This window comes from Columba livia, chromosome 2 (genome assembly GCF_036013475.1).
Source record: "Columba livia isolate bColLiv1 breed racing homer chromosome 2, bColLiv1.pat.W.v2, whole genome shotgun sequence".
In the NCBI taxonomy this organism is placed as follows: domain Eukaryota; kingdom Metazoa; phylum Chordata; class Aves; order Columbiformes; family Columbidae; genus Columba; species Columba livia.
Genome location: NC_088603.1, coordinates 151,741,134 through 151,757,774, shown reverse-complemented (window position 1 = coordinate 151,757,774; position 16,641 = coordinate 151,741,134). Strand labels below are relative to the sequence as shown.

General features: G+C 45.7%; 1 long non-coding RNA gene across 2 annotated transcripts in view; it reads right to left on the bottom strand.

Moving 5' to 3' along the window:
* The window catches only part of LOC110364973 (uncharacterized), an 84,471-nt gene that overhangs the window by 27,536 nt on the left and 40,294 nt on the right, over positions 1-16,641 (bottom strand). For both annotated transcript variants that reach the window (XR_010470802.1, XR_010470801.1), the window contains exon 3: positions 15,704-16,073. This is a non-coding gene — a long non-coding RNA (uncharacterized LOC110364973). The remainder of the gene's footprint in view (positions 1-15,703; positions 16,074-16,641) is intronic.

Below are 16,641 nucleotides of genomic sequence, written 5' to 3'. Positions count from 1 at the left end.
AGAACAGGACACAATATTCCAGATGCGGTCTCACCAGGGCAGAGTAGAGGGGGAGGAGAACCCCTCTCGACCTTCTAGTCATGTCCTCAGAGATGGACACCGGGTGCTGTACCCCTCACACCACCTTCCTGTATGTCTCAAATCTCCTATGTTCCCTACAAGTTTCAGGTGCTCAATCACCTCTCCTCTCCCTGCCTTCCTTCCTCCCTCCTGCATGCCATCTGTTGTCTGGGCAAAACTGCAGAGCCTCACTTGAAATTAACTTTGGGGACACTTTTCAGCTTTTCCTGTACTAACAGCAGCTCCTCATCCCAGCTCACAGTGTGGAGGGAGATACAGGCAGTCTACCAACCAATCTACTAATGATACAGGCTGTGGCTACACAACTTGACCGCACGATGAGCCACAGGCACAGCCAAGACCAGGAGAGCAGAGATACGTGGCTCCAAAATCACTGCTGAAGACAGCATCCCATCAAACCATGCACTGACACCTGTGGTTTTATGTTTGTTTTTCCCCTAGGTTTAAAATATGCAAATTTTCCTGCTATTCCTCCTAAGGGAAGTTTCCCAAACAGAAGCTTCGCCTTCCCAAGCCATCTGCTTTCATATTAAAAATAGAGGGGCTAATACTGGATACTGTATTTCAAGCGAGGTTTTATATGACAAGGAAGACTGAGTTATTGCCTTTTCCATTTTTCTCTGGGCTATTCAAGCTTTGCCTTTCTTGTAACAGCATCCCATTGTTGATTCACAACCAGCTTGTGATTCACTGCAGCTCCCAGATCCCTTTCTGCACTTAATTTGTTACTGCTCATTTTTGGGTACACGCATCTGATTTCTGAGAGCACTTTTTTGCACTTGTCTTTATTGAATTTATTTTTCTCGTCTTCAAAGCACCCCTGCAGCTCATTAAGACAACTGTAACAGAAGATGCTATCACCTAAAGTACCTGCAATGCCTGTTGCATTTTGTGTCCTCTGCAGTCTACCAACCAATCTACTAATGACCCTCAAAATGCCTTTCTGATTCAACAGCCAACCATTTCTTTTAGTTTCTTAAGTACCCACTTATGATGATTTCATCTTCAGCACATTTCCTGAGTTTGTTTATCGAGCTGTCGGGATTTCCTCAAGAACTACTCAACAGCTTTCAGCACTTTTTTTTCCGTAAAGTCACTAAAATACCAGACTTGGTTTGAGTTTGCCCAGTAGTTCTGCAAGGCCTCCATCCTTTGGGAGAACTTGGTACACCAGGAGGTATCCCAGTTAAGAGTAGATTCAGACGATACAAGTTCTGCAGTTAAAGTCTGATCAAGCAGATCATCCGTTCCAGTTCAGGATCAGCATCACCGTTTTTCCTCAAGTCTCACCTACCGAGCTGTCTCTCTGTTGCTATTTTCCTTGGCTGAGCTGGGACTCCAGGGCTGCAGGAGCTTACAAAGGAAAGCTCATGCCCAAAGGGTTAAGACTTGCTTTTTCATTTTCTTTAAATCATAAATCCAATTTCCACTTGAAAAGAGAAGAGTTCATTTAACACAGTGGCTCGGTAGGGTAATGCAGGGCTTTGAAGGAAATTTGAAAACAAGAAAAAGGAAGCAAGAGGAGAAAGCAAAATAACACTTCCAGAAACTTTTCCGAAGGAAATGAGTAACCACTTGTTATTAAATTATAAATCCCAGTTCTCGGGAAGTGGCATTGTCCATAGTCTATTTTTAATAAGAAAACACCCCTGTCACTGGCATGAGGGTTGAACATGTTGATGAGACGTGTCTGTGGACAGCCGGAGTGTTCACTGGGAGCCATCATCTCATTCCTGACATTTCTATCACTTATCAGCAACCCAAACAGCACAAAAATGAAGTGGCTTAGGGAAAAAGAAATGGACCCAGGTGTACAAACAATGGCTACTGTTTTCCATGGAGGGAGGACAGGAGGAAACACTAGAGACCAAGTGCAGAAACCAGATCCCAAGTGTAGTCCTAGGGTTCGCTTTTGTTTTCCACATGTGAGGGATACGCATGAAGCAATGAGGAAGCAAATCTGTGCTGACCCCAATGTTCCCATAGGGGCTGAGGTGACCTCCCATGTGCACTAACATCCTCTGTGTCCTCAAGATGGGGACACACTGGGCACACAGTAAACCCTTGATCCCTTTTCCCTAGGGTCTGTCACCAAGAAGGGGCTTTCTGGGGAAGCACCTGATGCTGCAGCTCCACTGATGCTGAGCACTTCAAAGGTGTAATTGGCCTCACTTTATGCTGATAAATGAGTCCCAGATTCCTGTGGCGAAGTGACTCACCAAGGGAGAACAGACACACCGTGTCAAGGGAAGGGAAGCAAAAGTCAGCAGAGCTATCGGGAGGCTCAGCTATAGGCACAGCCTCGAAACCAAGCCAGGGGGACCACAAGCTCTCAGATACCCCACCATCACACAGCAAATCTCCTTGCACACTGGCAAGGGGACAGTTTTCAGCACCTGGCACCAAGCCCAACCAGTTCCCAAGACCCAGCCAAGCACTGCTGAGCCCAAGCCATGGGGTTCAGCTGTGAACTACATCCCCCAAGTGCTCAAGCCAACTGACCCAAAACCACACACACCCCCCTGCAAACTGTCCAGGCTGCACCAGGAACCAGTAAGAACTTATGACCAACTCAGTGAACTACAACACACTATGGCTAATTTTACTGTGAGGGTGACCGAGCACTGGCACAGCTTGCCAGGGAGGTTGTGGAGTATCTATTCATGGAGACAATCCAAAGCCATCTAGATGCGGTCCTGGGCAACTGGCTGTTTGGACTGGGAGGCTGGACCAGATGTTCTTCAGAGATCCCTTTCAGCTTTGACCATCCAGTGATTCTGCAATTGCAAAGACATACTGCATTGCAATCCTGCACATTAGATTAGCTTTCACTGACCTGGTGTAAAAAAAAATAAGACTGCAATTATTCAACTTCTCAACTATTTCTGACATTCTTCCCATATATGAGGTTTAAGCCTTTTTTTTTTCCCCTTAACAGGAATGCAACCCCACAGTTTGCAGAAGATTATAAAACACACACACACACACATCACTCTTCCAAAACAGCATCTGAAAGCATTTGTTTGATGATTTTTTTTTTCCTCCCACCCATAAACTACCACCCTGCTGGTTTCATTCATTGTGCGGCATTTTGCAACGAAGCGTAAAAACGGTATTAATCATAGCTCTGAAAAAACACCAACTTCTTCTCTGAGGTTTGAAGTAACCATTTGGAAGGAAAACTTCCAGGAGCCAAAGGGACTGACACGGCTGGAGACTGAAGTCCTTCTTTTCAAAGGCCAAATGTATCCCAATATATCCCTTGGACAGCTGCCCCGAGCCAAAGTTACAACACTTTATTCTTCAGTTCAAGTATCAAGAAGGAGATTCGGTACAAAATCAGGACAAAAATCCAAAGTGAATGGGAAAATGTAGCAGGCAAATATGTCGCAAATATAACCAGAGGCTTGAGCTCTGGTAAGGATCGATATCTGAAACCTCATCTGTCTCTCACCACCAGGATGCTGCAGGGTTTGGGGCCAAGATGAATAGGTAAGGTCACCCATTCCTCGCAGGCAGCAGCCGAGCATCCCGGACCGAGTGCTGACACCCACCCGCGGCAGAGTGTTGCTTCAGCAACAGTCAGAAACACAGAGATCTGCAAAGGCTATGCCAAAAAATAAAAATCATTATCATCTTTATGTTTTCTGGCCAACCACCATCAGAGAAAATTACCTTCTACATAAATCAAGCTCTTTGTCCACCTCCGCAGATTTAGTGCTTCTCCTGAACACAAGGAGGGGCTTCTGTCAAAGACAGGGTTGGGAAAAAGCATGAGGCTCTTTTGTAAGTTGGATGACTTAGCAGAGATTTGCCAAGGGTTTTGGAATCCCTCCGCTTCAGAGGCGAAACATTAATAATTTAAATCCCTCCTTTTAAATTAGGAAGGGCACTAAAAGAAACTATTGAAGGAGAAAAACCATCAAGCCTGCCACAGCATCCAACTCAAACACCGACATTTTCTCTCAAACCCCAAAAGTGGTTTCAACAAGCTGGCAAACAAGGAATTTACCTTTTTCCTACCCATCCTTTCCCAGCATTTGCTTCTCTGCCATTAATCCTCCAGGCAAAGCAGTCGACCGCGGGGACAGGGCACGCCAAGCACCCTGATACAGAACGTCCCAGGATGCTGCAACCAGGGGCAGGCAAGGTAAGAGCAGTTGCAAAGCGTCTCACAGGGCATGCCAAATATTTCAGGTTTATTGTTATATTAGGATGGAGAGAGAGGAGAGAGAGGGAGAGGGAGAGTTGGAAGGGATCTACAGCCATCATCCAGTCCAACTGCAAGCACTTTGTATTAGGAAAGGGGAGAGAGAAAGTAAATAATTAGTGATTGACCTTTTTCTTCTTTTTAATCAATAATCGCAGACTCTTGTGTGCTGTGAAGTTCTCTGCTTATTCAAAGCACACGTGCCTCTGCCTGTCTTGGCTACTGATACCACTTCTTATCAGTACGTTTCATTCTTTCCCATTCTTGCAAGAGCTCTGCAAGGTGAAAAAAAAGGATATTATCTTTGTATTTTAGAGGCAAAAAAGGCTGACAGGGATAGGTCTACCTCACTATCAAGGCTTTTGCAAGAGCAGGAACAATGTGGTAGCCCAAGATTTAGCATCGTCTACACAAGCCCCACCAGGGACCCCAGCTCCTTCATCAGCAGCCATCCTGGGCAGAAGCTGCTGTCCTGGTATCAAGGTGGCCAGATAAAAACACACTCAGAGGGACATCCCCCTCTTCCATGCCGATACACGTACTTCAAATGACCAGTCCAAATTTGCCAAGAAAGATGCAGATGGCCAGGGAACATCACACATTTATTCCATACCATGGTTCCTCTTGGGCCCCCAGCTCAACCAGCCAAGCTGAACAAGACCTTTGCATTGATCTGAATCCCCAATGCAGCTGTTTAGACACTGGAACAGTGCAACCTCACGTCTCTGCAAAGGATGCTTAAACACAACCTTTTATTCAGGAAGAAAGGAAAAGGAGGAATAGTTATTCAAAACCTACATGCCAGCCAATCTGGCAACCGAGTGCCATCCTCCACAGCTTTTTTAGACAGTCAGGAACTTCAAATTTATTTTGTCTCCTGCTCCCAGCAACTCCTAAACAGTGCGAGCTAAATATTTATAGAAGAGTCACTGTTTGTTTAAGTTTCAATCTATACTTGCTGAGGTCCAATATGCCCAGTTCTCAAAATGACAGCTGATTACAGAAGAGCCTGAAAACATGGCAGAGGGGACTCTGACGCTTACCAGACCTTTCATCTGGACACTTTCTCCGGTGGTTGCTTTGGGGCACCTTTCCCAGCTTCTTTCAAAAGAAGAAGAACAACAGCTCCCACCAGCCCAGGTCCACATTTCATCAGATGCTTCGGCACAGCTCTGCTCAGTGCCACAGAGCCCCAGGTTTTGGGGAGCCCCCGGAGCTCCCCAGCTCGCAGAGAGGTGGCCTGATTGCTTCTGGAAATGCAGCTGGAACAGTGTCGTGGTTTAACCTGAGCTAGTAATTCAACCATGATAGCTTGTCCACTCACCTCCCTTCCCACTCGCCCAAATAGGGGAGAGAATCAAAAGGGAAGGGAGAAACTCGGATTGAGATAAACACAGTTTAATAAAATAACAAAATACTAATACACTACTAGTAAATACATATATATATATAATAGAAATAGAATATAAAATAAGAGATACTCAAGGCAATTCCTCACAAACCCCGTCCACACTGAGCAGCCAGTCCCAGGAAGCAGCACCTGATCCTGACCAGCTGATCCCAAAGAGAGAAAAGAGTAAAAAGGCAGAAAGGCTCAGAGGCGTCTGCAAAATGGCAACAGGCTGAACTAAACGTCCTGAAGCAAACTCCCCCAGCTTTGACAAAAAGAGTGAAGAAGTGAGAGAGAGAAAGCACCCCAGAAGGTCCCAATTCTCCTTAAATATAAAGCAGAACACTAGTGGGATGGAATACTCTCATTGATCAGTCTGGGTGCCAGTCCAGCTCTGCCCCATCCATGCCCCCCTTCCTCGATGCCTCACACCTGTGGGCAGAGCGCTCAGAACATCCTTGGCTCTCAGACCAGAGCAATTAAAAACATTGACTCTGTGCTGGGGTGTTATCTCTTGTTCTCAAACTAAGTCCAAATAATGACCGTGCTAGCTATGAAAAAGAAAGGTTTCTAACTGCATGAAGAAAATTAACTCATTTTCAGTCAAACCAGTGCAAGCAGCTGAGCTGCCTCACAGGATGCACCAAGGCAGGGTGCAAACATCTCCGAGTGTCCAAGCCCATGAAACCAACTTGCCACAGGTGGGGCACGGCTCAGTGTACCTCTGGCTCAACAAGTCCTACCCTGACCTGCACCTTCTGTTTCTCCTGGATTCAGCAACTGTTTTTCAAAATTCATCGCAGTGTTCACTCCCATGGCATAACAAAGTCCTCCCACACCTTACAGAATCACTGAGGATACCCAAAGTTTTTGGCTAACTGGACGATCCGTCAGAAGTTGAAAATACACCTGTATGTATCGACATGCTTCTGCTATAAGCTAGGTAAGTCCAACAAGTCACAAGGCAGAGGACGACAGCACCTTCTTCCACATGGTGTCACACAGTTTCACAGATGGGACAAGAAAAATCAGACTGTACTTCAGATGCGATGATTTCAATTTATACATCCCATAAAGTCACGTGTAGTTAAACACTCCTGGAGTCGTCCATTTGGGGTATAACTGGGGAATCACCACCATGAAGGTGCACACGAGAGATGAGTCTATCAAGCAGGCCAACACATTCCAAAGAGCATCTCACCCTTGCAGTTGCTCAGCATCAAACTTTGCAAACTCCCAGAGGAACAGCAGAGGCAGGAAGACACCACCCAAGCAAACACGCTTTTCAGCATCTTCCGGTGACCACACAAGGTTTCACATAAAACTGTTTCCACAGTTTCACATAAAATCTCCTGCATGAGGAACTGAGCAGAAGGTCCTTATTCACCTCAGACGGGTGAGAGGCTGGGACGTCTTTGCCTGACTCCAGCTACATCAAAGCCAGCACCTGCTTTGAACGGCCCCTTGGATGAGTTGCTGAAGAACTCAAAACCCCCATCAACACCTACCACCGTGTCCAATCCATTGAGATAAAATCTTTATCAGCACAGCAGCAAGGTGGGACTCAGCAACACTGCCCTGTCTTGGGCTTCTTCAGGGGATAACAGGACCTGTTCCTCCCTGCACAGGGTGTTTCAAGGCATTTTGCCCCAGTCACATAGAAAATGCAGTATCAAGCAAGAGGACAACTTTTGTCAGGTGGATCTAAAGGTCAGGTTTGCATGCTGCCATCATTAGGAGTCTCAATATCCAGCATGAAGACCCTTGCATGGATGAAGAACCCAATCGCACAGATGGCCATGCCAATGCCATGCGTGCACGTCCTACCCACACTCGTCCTCACACGTATTTTCTATCCAGGCGTGTCTATGCGCACACTCACGGGAAAGCACCTGATGAAGTTTTATGGATGTGCTCATATGTACACGCACATAAATATGCAGGAGTACACAGGCCCACTACAAGCAAGCCATGCTGAGAGACGGGATTAAAGAGGAGACTGCGACATGTAGGAGGGTGGAAATAATGACAAGCGCTTTCATCAGTAAAATCCCAATTACCCAGCCTGCACAGAGCCTCTCATCTTTACAGAGCAAGCAAAGCTACTTATTACAGAGATTCCTTTACCATAATCGGACTTTCAGAGAAAGGAGAGAAGCTGCCCTGGCTTTCCCGTGTTTTATTTCTCCAGGTCTCAGGGGAGAGACCCATTCCTGTAAGTGCACACCTTGCACACCTTGCCACACGTGTCACCATGGCTGGTGAGTCCACTGCATCCAACCATAACCAGGTCGAAGGCACAAGACTATGGCGACCAAGGAGCCTTTGAAACCACAGCCAGTCTCCTCCAGCATCATTCACAACATTAACACCGTGGGGATGGCTGTACCGATGCTTCATGGAAGACAGACATAGACATCTCACAGTAAAAAGCAAATTTTACTGCAGCACAGAAGACTCTTTTCTAGTTTAATTCACCTGCTCCTAAAAAAAAAAAAAAAAAAAAAAAAAAAAGAAAAAAGGAAAAAAAGAAGAAAAAGAAGAGATACAGCCCCCCTTTTTCCCCTTTTACATAAATATTGGATCTGAGTGTTTTATGCTTTTAAAAAGTTAAAAATAGGAAATAATATCAAGGCTATGTGCTGCACCTTTTATCAAAGCCTTTTATAAACATCAAAAGCAGCTCCTTCATGCTCTTTTATACTTTCCTGCTGTCACTCACAATTCATAAAAGGGGACGACAGAGATACAAAGGGTAAAGCACTTCCCAGCACTGTCACAGGGAGTCAGGGACAAAAAGCAGCTTCTCCTCAAAGCTCTAAGAGCAATTTTATGATATAATGTCACTTTCAGCACAAGAGATGAATAACAGATATTCAAAACATAATAATACTTTCACAAGTAAACAATGCTTTGCAGTGTCAAAGCTTTTCAGCAGCGCTGTCAAGCCTTTGCAGAAGAATCAACAGCGCGATCACCGTAACACCACTGGGAAGCAGACACTGCGAGAATAAACACGTGTTTGGCTGAAAAACACAGTCTCTCAAAGGTGCTGGTCTGGCCAAACTCCATCTGTGTTCTCTGGAGATGCACATCCACATCCCCCCTATAAAAAAGGGGAGGTTTGGAGATTAACAAGATGAACCAGAAACTCTTTACATATAAACTTGACTTTGACCTTGCCATCTCTCAGAGACCTGCCATAAATCCAAACCTCCTCCCCATCTGTATGATGAGTGGGCTTATACTCGTCTATATTCAAGAGATATGAGCATTAATTAACTTTGACGTTAACAAAAAAATCCACATTTGAAAGATGGTATCTGCTAGAATATTCATGGCTCTTTCCAGCTTGTTTATACACCTGGATACAGAGCAAATCCCCCATGCAAACCATGGCTAACCTGAGAGCACCATTCAGCTGTTCAGCATCTTTTTCACAGAAGACAAATTCCATAACTTGCAGTCACCGTTATTTTTTTCCTGCCTTGCACAGTTAGGAATTCCAAGGGAGGAAGTGATAAACCCATGATAAAAAAACATTCCAATGAACTTTCAGCATTATCCTAAGCAAAAATGAATTTCCTCCTTAGTCATCCACAGGCAGGGTAAGCCAGCTCCCTCACGAATTACAAAAAATGCTTATCTGGGAGAATACCTCACTTCCTAACACCTCAGTATTTAATTTTTAAGGAGGGCAAAGGTCAAATGAAAGCCACTTGATGATGATGATAATACAACTCTGGGTAAAACTGCACAGGGACCCCAGCAGAAAGAGTTGCTCATTACGAAAGAAGAAATTGTGAAAACCCAGCGACAGTGCCAGCAGGGAGGGTGACGGCACTTCAGCATCCCTGTGCCACAAGGATGCTGTCAGACGATGACGGGGGAACATCTGTGATGCGGGGCTGGCCGAGACAAAAAGCAGCAACAACCCCCCTGGCCCACGGAGAGCCAGGGTATGTTGGGGTCCCAGTATCGCTCAACACCCCCTTTTTCCCAGGAAAACTGGGGTGTCAAGCCCAGGCTGGAGTTGGACCCCTCTCCTGGATGGTGAGCAGCAATCCACCTTCCAAAGGCACCACGGCTGGGATGCATCTGTGCCCCATCCCCCAACTTATCTACTATAACCTATATAAAAATATATAGGATTTTTATTGCACAGCAGAAGAGCATATGCTCAGGTCCCCCTTTTGCTGCTGGAGCCTTGGGTGTCTAATTTGACCTCCTGGCTTTGACACTGCAAAGGTAAAAAGGAAGCGGCACAATGATGGTTTCCTGCAAAAGCAGAGCCGGTGAAACCACAGGATCCCCAAAACATTGCCAAAGAAAAACCAGGAGGATGGGTGTGAGATTTGCTTCCAGCTCAAGAAACACATTCAGAATAAAGAATTGCTCAAAACAGTATTTAGAGTTTCTGAACCGGGTTTCACGCTGTAGGACCAGACGATCGGGCAGATGCCCTCCCTCAGCAGCTGGCTGGTCCTGTGGAAGACGTTCCTGCTGCCACTTTTCATCTGCTCCCCAAAATCAGCAACTAGATCAGCTTGGAGATGATTAAAAATTAATTATGAACTTTTGAGATCATGTCCCATTCACGGTTTTGGGACGGTGCAAATCCTGCCACCTTCACTGAACAGCCCCTCCAGGGGCCTCTCGCAGCCTTGGGATACCAGCCAGCTTTGGAGGCTTTACATTTTCGTGGCATGAGACAAATTTCACTACGAGTTCCTCAGTATTAATCCACACAATCCTGCTTAGCAGATGGGAGCCCAAGAAAACAGCCTGTTGACACCTTCGGCTCCGCAGAGCCCCTGAAAGCAATGCAAAGGATTCAGGAGCCGAGCAGATACTCGTGCTTTTCTGGCTTTAGCAATGACATGTTCTTGTGACAGTTCACTGCTCCTTCACAACCTGGACAGCACAGTAAGCCAGCAGATAGGTAAGTATTTACTGTGTACTGGCAGATCCAGGTGCTCATGGAAAGAGCAAAGATCACACCTTAAGAAAGAGCTTTATTCTGAAAGTAATAACTATGATGCTTTAGACAGTTTAAAGTGCCGAGCAACATCTCGAAGCAATAAACAGACGACTGTGCAACACACACCAGCAGGATTATTTCAGGCCTTTAAAATATATAAATACTTATTTATAGAAATATAAATAGATAAGAAATATGGCCTTGTGTATCCCCAGTTAGATGCTGTGCAAAAAGGCACAAAGTTTGGGCACAAATGGCACATGCCGAGATGCTGTCAGCAAGCACACCAAGAGTGGGGTTGACCTAAAGCATGAAACCACACACTGCAAAAGTGGGGGAAGGTTTAGCATAAGCCAAAGACTGAGATACACAATTAATTTGCTTTGCTTGAGCTGGCTCTCACTGCTGCCCAGTGAGCAAAAGCCAACATACTCCAAACCACAGTCCTGGGGTCAAGAGCAACTGGATGAGCACAGGTCCATCAGCATCCCTCGCTCTGAGCACCATCTCCTCCAAATCCCCAGACAGGACAGGGAAAGCAAAGCCAAAGCAAAATTTCAGAATCAGCCGCTTCAGCACTTTTCCTGAGCAGAGGACGAAGAGAATCCAAAGAGTCAGCTGTAAATATTTTAAAAGTGGCGAATGGACATCAGGCAGCCAAGCAAGAAACTTTAAAAGCACATACTTGCATTTGCTGCTCCCAACCCTTGCAAATCCAGCCTGCTGAAGTGGTAAGGTAGGTTGGCCACAAACTGAAAGCTGAAACTAGTTTCAGCCCCAATTCCAGAGAACTGGGAGTAATTTTAGAAGCAGGAAACCATCAAGCAAGAGACAGCATCTGTAGATTAAATCCTCTTCCTTTGTCAGGCTTCAATACATTCGACTCACAAAACCATAAAGACAGTACAACTCCCTAAAAAAAGCTTAATTGTCAAATTTATCTTATAGCTTGGAGGTTATTTTTTTTTCCCTTAAACCAATAAATACTTGCAACTCCTTTATTTGCTGCCAGCTGGGGAGAGATTCGAAAACTACTGCAAACCTGCAATTTCAGTGTTTGTCTGTGCTGGGCACTGAAAAATTCCTCTCGAGTGAGAGTGAGAGGGGTTAGTCATGACAAGAACATCCCTGCAATGTGCCGGGGCTGCTTTTCACTGTCATCCAACCGTCATTAATACCGGCCCATCCATGATTCTTATAATCAGTTATGTGCTTTTCAAACACACACCCAAATACAATACCCTCCCAAGAAGTCAAACCAAAGCTTTTTGCATAATTTTTTTTTTAATTAATAACTTGCATCTGTTCATAGACCTATCCCTTAAAGGGCATTTTGACCCTGCACTCTGCACCCTGACTACAAGGTTTTGCTATTTTAGCAGCAAGTACTTTAAAAGCCGACGGAGCTCATCATTTAAGTAGCACCCAGGGATGCACCTGGCAGCCCCCCAGCCCAAATGCTCACACTGACCGAGGGGAAAGCCCTTAAATTACCATCCCTTTGAAGCTGCCCCACGTCTGTGCAGGATGAGACCGGCTCCAAACAAAGCCCCAGATGATTTTTCTCCCCTATAAAAGACAGCTGTAAATTTGCAAGCGCAATGTCGGTTTTGGCCAAGCTCTAATTCTCAGGCCACTCACAACTACCAGCAGGTTCTTCCTCTGTGTTGGAAGGAGCCTTCAAAGCTCATCTAGTCCAACAACCTGCAACGAGCAGGGACATCTTCAACTAGACCAGGTTGCTTTATTTGCCTGTCCAGCCTGGCCTTGAATGTCTCCAGGGATGAGGCATCTGCCACCTCTCTGGGCAACCTGGGCTGGTGTTTTACCACCCTTATTGTAAAAAATTTCTTCCTCATGTCTAACCTGAACCTCTCCTCCTTTAGTTCAAAACCATTCGCCCTTGTTCTATCGGAACAGGCCCTGCTAAAAAGTCTGTCCCCATCTTTCTTATAGCCCTTTTGAAGTACCTAAATGCTACAGTAAGGTCTCCCTGGAGCCCTCTCCAGGCTGAACAAACCCAACTCTCTCAGCCTGTCCTCACAGCAGAGCTGTTCCAGCCCCTCTGATCATTTCTGTGGCTCCTTGGCCCCTCTCCAACAGGTCCATGTCTGTCCTGTGCTGAGGGCTCCAGAGCTGGACACAGGACTCCAGGTGGGGTCTCACCAGAGCGGAGCAGAGGGGCACAATCACCTGCTGGCCATGTTCCTTTTGATGTAGCCCAAGATATGACTGGCTTTCTAGGCTCCAAGAGCACATCGCCGGCTCATGTCCAATCTTTCATGCACCTCATGTGAGTTCCTTGGAAAGCTCAGACTCCCACTGCAAGAGGCACTGCAGAATGCAAGTTTTGGCGTACATCTACCACAGCTTTTCTCCTTGCTCGGTGTCAGTGCAGACCCATGCAATGCAGAGGGCGAGCACCACTGGAGCTGCTCTAGGTTCCCCAGGTCACGGGCAGGTTTTGTTCTGTCTCCAGACAGGCACCTCCAGAAGCACCAAAGTGACATGTATATGAGTTTCTTAGGGACATTGTTTAGATGTGAACTTGACAGTGTCAGGTTAATGACTGGACTCGATGATCTTAAAGGTCTTTTCCAGCCAAAATGATTCTATGGGTCTATGACTGCACCACTGGAGCAACTGACACACCATTCTCTGGAGTGACCTTGAGCACTTCTTGTACTCCAGAACTGTAGCCAGTGCCTCTTGTCATACTCAAGATCCATCAAGAAGTCTATGTACAAGTGATGATTACACCTCATTTGGCTCTCTAAATAAGGAAACCCAAGAAACTCCTTCACATCAAATTATAGAGACGTTCTTCCTAAAAGGTTGAGCAACAAGGGCTGGAAGGAGACCAATAAATACATTTTGCACATACTATCCAAGTCTTCTAGAGATGTTCAGGGCTTTAATTAGGCCTTTCTTTGCCTGCAAGAAGGAAAGCCCAAGTTCCTGGTTACATACAAAAGATAAAGCTCATTCTGCCGCAATGCACTGCTGACAAAGGACCTTTTCACAGCTTACAGGAACAAGTGGAGATCTGGTTTGCAACATCTTTACCACACAGCTGGCTGGAAAATAAAAAGGACTATAGATATCAATATAGATATCAATGGTGTTTGCTTTAATTGTAGATAAAAAGCTCGCACTGCCAGTGATCTTTCTTTCTCAGATGCCTTAAAAGTTGTTAGGAGCTAGTTAATAAAACACCAGGAATTTCAGCAATGGGAAAGTTGTGTTTTGTAGCCCTGAGAAAAATGGGTTGAACAACTTTCCTCATCAACTCACACAATGGGGCTCGCCCACCCATGACAATGAATTCAGGTTAAGGAAGGAAAACTCATTTTCTGAATGAAGGGCTGAGACCCAGACCGAAGATGTAGCCAAATCCTGGATTTTTAGTAGTGTATTAATTTGGTGCACAGGATGAGGAGCCTCTAAGCAAAGCCCTGATCAGGGTTGCTCTACAGTGGTACCCACCAGTCTGCACATCCAGGGACGGATGCTGCACAGTCCGGCCTTATCTCCCCTCTGGCTCCATCAGCAGAAGACCCAGCAGGGCTGGGAGGACAGTGGGATCCCAGGAAGTCCAAGCTACTGGAAATTCCATTGCTGCAGGTGCAAACCAGATCTACATGAGAGTGGAGTCTAGTTTGGTGAGCCCAGGTGAATCTGAGCAGCATTTATTTGGGTTTAGTAAATAATTTCTCTGTGCTGAAGGACAAAAAGCTGGGGGAGAAGAGTAAACCAAAATGCCAGGAGCCTCCATCCTCCCCAAGGAGTGGGGTCTTCCAGATGCCCTTGGGCTGAGCCTCCAGGCAGTCCTCCTACTGGAGAAGGTCCCATCTCGACTTGCAGCCACGTTGCAGGAGGGCTGACCACCAACCATCCCCACTGATGTGGCAAAATGCTGCTTCCCACCTACCACATCCAAATCCTCGTGGCTGAATTTTAGCCTGTGTCAGAGGCACAGTAAGCACTTGCTGTTCCTGCTAGTTAAAGCAAAGAACCTTTTTACCCTCAATCTTTGTCTACCATCTCCATCTGGCCCACAAGTCGCAGTCAAATTCAAGAGCGAGCCGACTGATTTTGCTTCCCCACACAAACTCTCTACCCCTCATTTCCTTCCTTTAATCTGATGCAAAATCATGCTTACAAAGCAAGAAGACGAAACTTTTAATGCCTCCCAAATACTGATTGGAATGCAGAATAAATGTATAGCAAAGCATTTTCAGTCCTTTCCCTTCAGCACCTCCTCTTTGTATAGTAAAAATAAATGAGCTAGATTCAAATAGCTAACTTCTTCTCAGCCCTTTAGGAGCGATCTGTTTTCCAGCAGACAAGCAGATTCAACCCAAATCTATGCAATTGCCAAAAAGGCTGATTTCCACAGTAAACTGATACCCACAGAGACCAACACAATGCTTCAGTATTAAAGGAAAAAATAACCCATTGTAAATTACTATAAAAATACCAATTTGGTCATTATCACTACAGCTCTTGACTTATCCATGTCTATATTGAATAGGAATAGTTTTAAAATTGAAGTTCAAAGCCATCTCCTTTTCTAGTAGGATAAACCATCCTCAAAATTACGTTCTTCAGCAGAAATACTGTTAAATTAAGAAGAGGAAAGATGAACACTTGTGTCATCTCCTTTGAAACCAGATGACAAAGCCCAACAAGCAGATCCACACGTGGCTGGTGCCGGCTGCAGGTTACAAACACAGCGGGCAGCTGCCTGAGAGTCTGGGGAGATCACAGAGGAGGGATAAGGGGCCACAGATACGAGCATCTCCATTCGCCTCCTCAGATGGGAGGCCCACGTTGGGCATTAAAACCTTCAACACAATCTGACCCCACTTCTCCACACAAACCGACAACTCAAATTGGGTCTGTGTCCACCTCCAGAGCACAGCACCAAGGACTTTGGAAGGTCTTACCTTCAGCAGAGATTAGTGATGCAGCAAAATGATTGAATTCCTAAGGACCAGGAAAGCAAGCTGGATAGTGCATGAGAAAACCATCTACATACCTGCTGGACATGAGTGCTGCAGCACTGGAAGAGCTCTGGAAGAAGAAATAAAATATCATCCTGCCAGGTAAAGTGGTGGCTCCATCTTGAGAAAATGCAAGAAGATGTATTCCAGTAAGGATGGCAACTGGTTTGCTATAATCCTCAGGACAGGGAGGCTTCCTTCCCAAATGACACAAGATGACCCAGGAAAAAACAGGGTAAAAAGGCAGCAGGAACTTCCAGATGCTTTTGTCTGCAGCTGATGTTCTCCAGAGGGCTCTGGGAGTCCACCCCATGATCCTGAAAATCCTTGGGAGCTACCAAAAGGACCATGCTGCCAGGCTCCTCCAAACATGACTCCACACCGGTGGGAGTGCAGGGCCGGGACCTTCAGAGAGGGGAAAGGGAAAGACCATTACGTGACAGCAACATTGATTGGACAAGACGCATTCCCATGCAAGCTCGTATCTTTTGATTTACTTTGGCACAATACGAAGTTTTTAGTTGTTTTGTTTTTTGTTGTTTGTTGTGTTTTTCTTTTGCTTGGTTGGGGTTTTTTCATCTGTGTGGTTTATTTCAATGAATGTCACACTGCCCATAGGCATACAACGGGGCCACCACCTCCAGATGACTCGCAGGTACCAAGCAATGTGAGAGGAGGAGGACAATAAGCCAGCAATTGAAAAAAGTTTGCACCTAACCAACAAATCCTTCCAAACTCATCTTTCTTTTTTTTTTTTTTTTTTTTTTTTTTTGTCTAAGGAAAGGAGATGGTTTTTCTTCCCTCTCCTTTTTTCACAACCCCTTCTAAAGCTAATGAGATGTCTTCTCCACCAAGGAAGAGAAGGACAGAAGGACTACCTGCTCTCCTGGTTTCGGAGGAACACATCCATCCATGGCTTGGAGCATCACACCGTCAGGTGTCTGCACTGAGGTCATCAGCGAGATCCTACCCC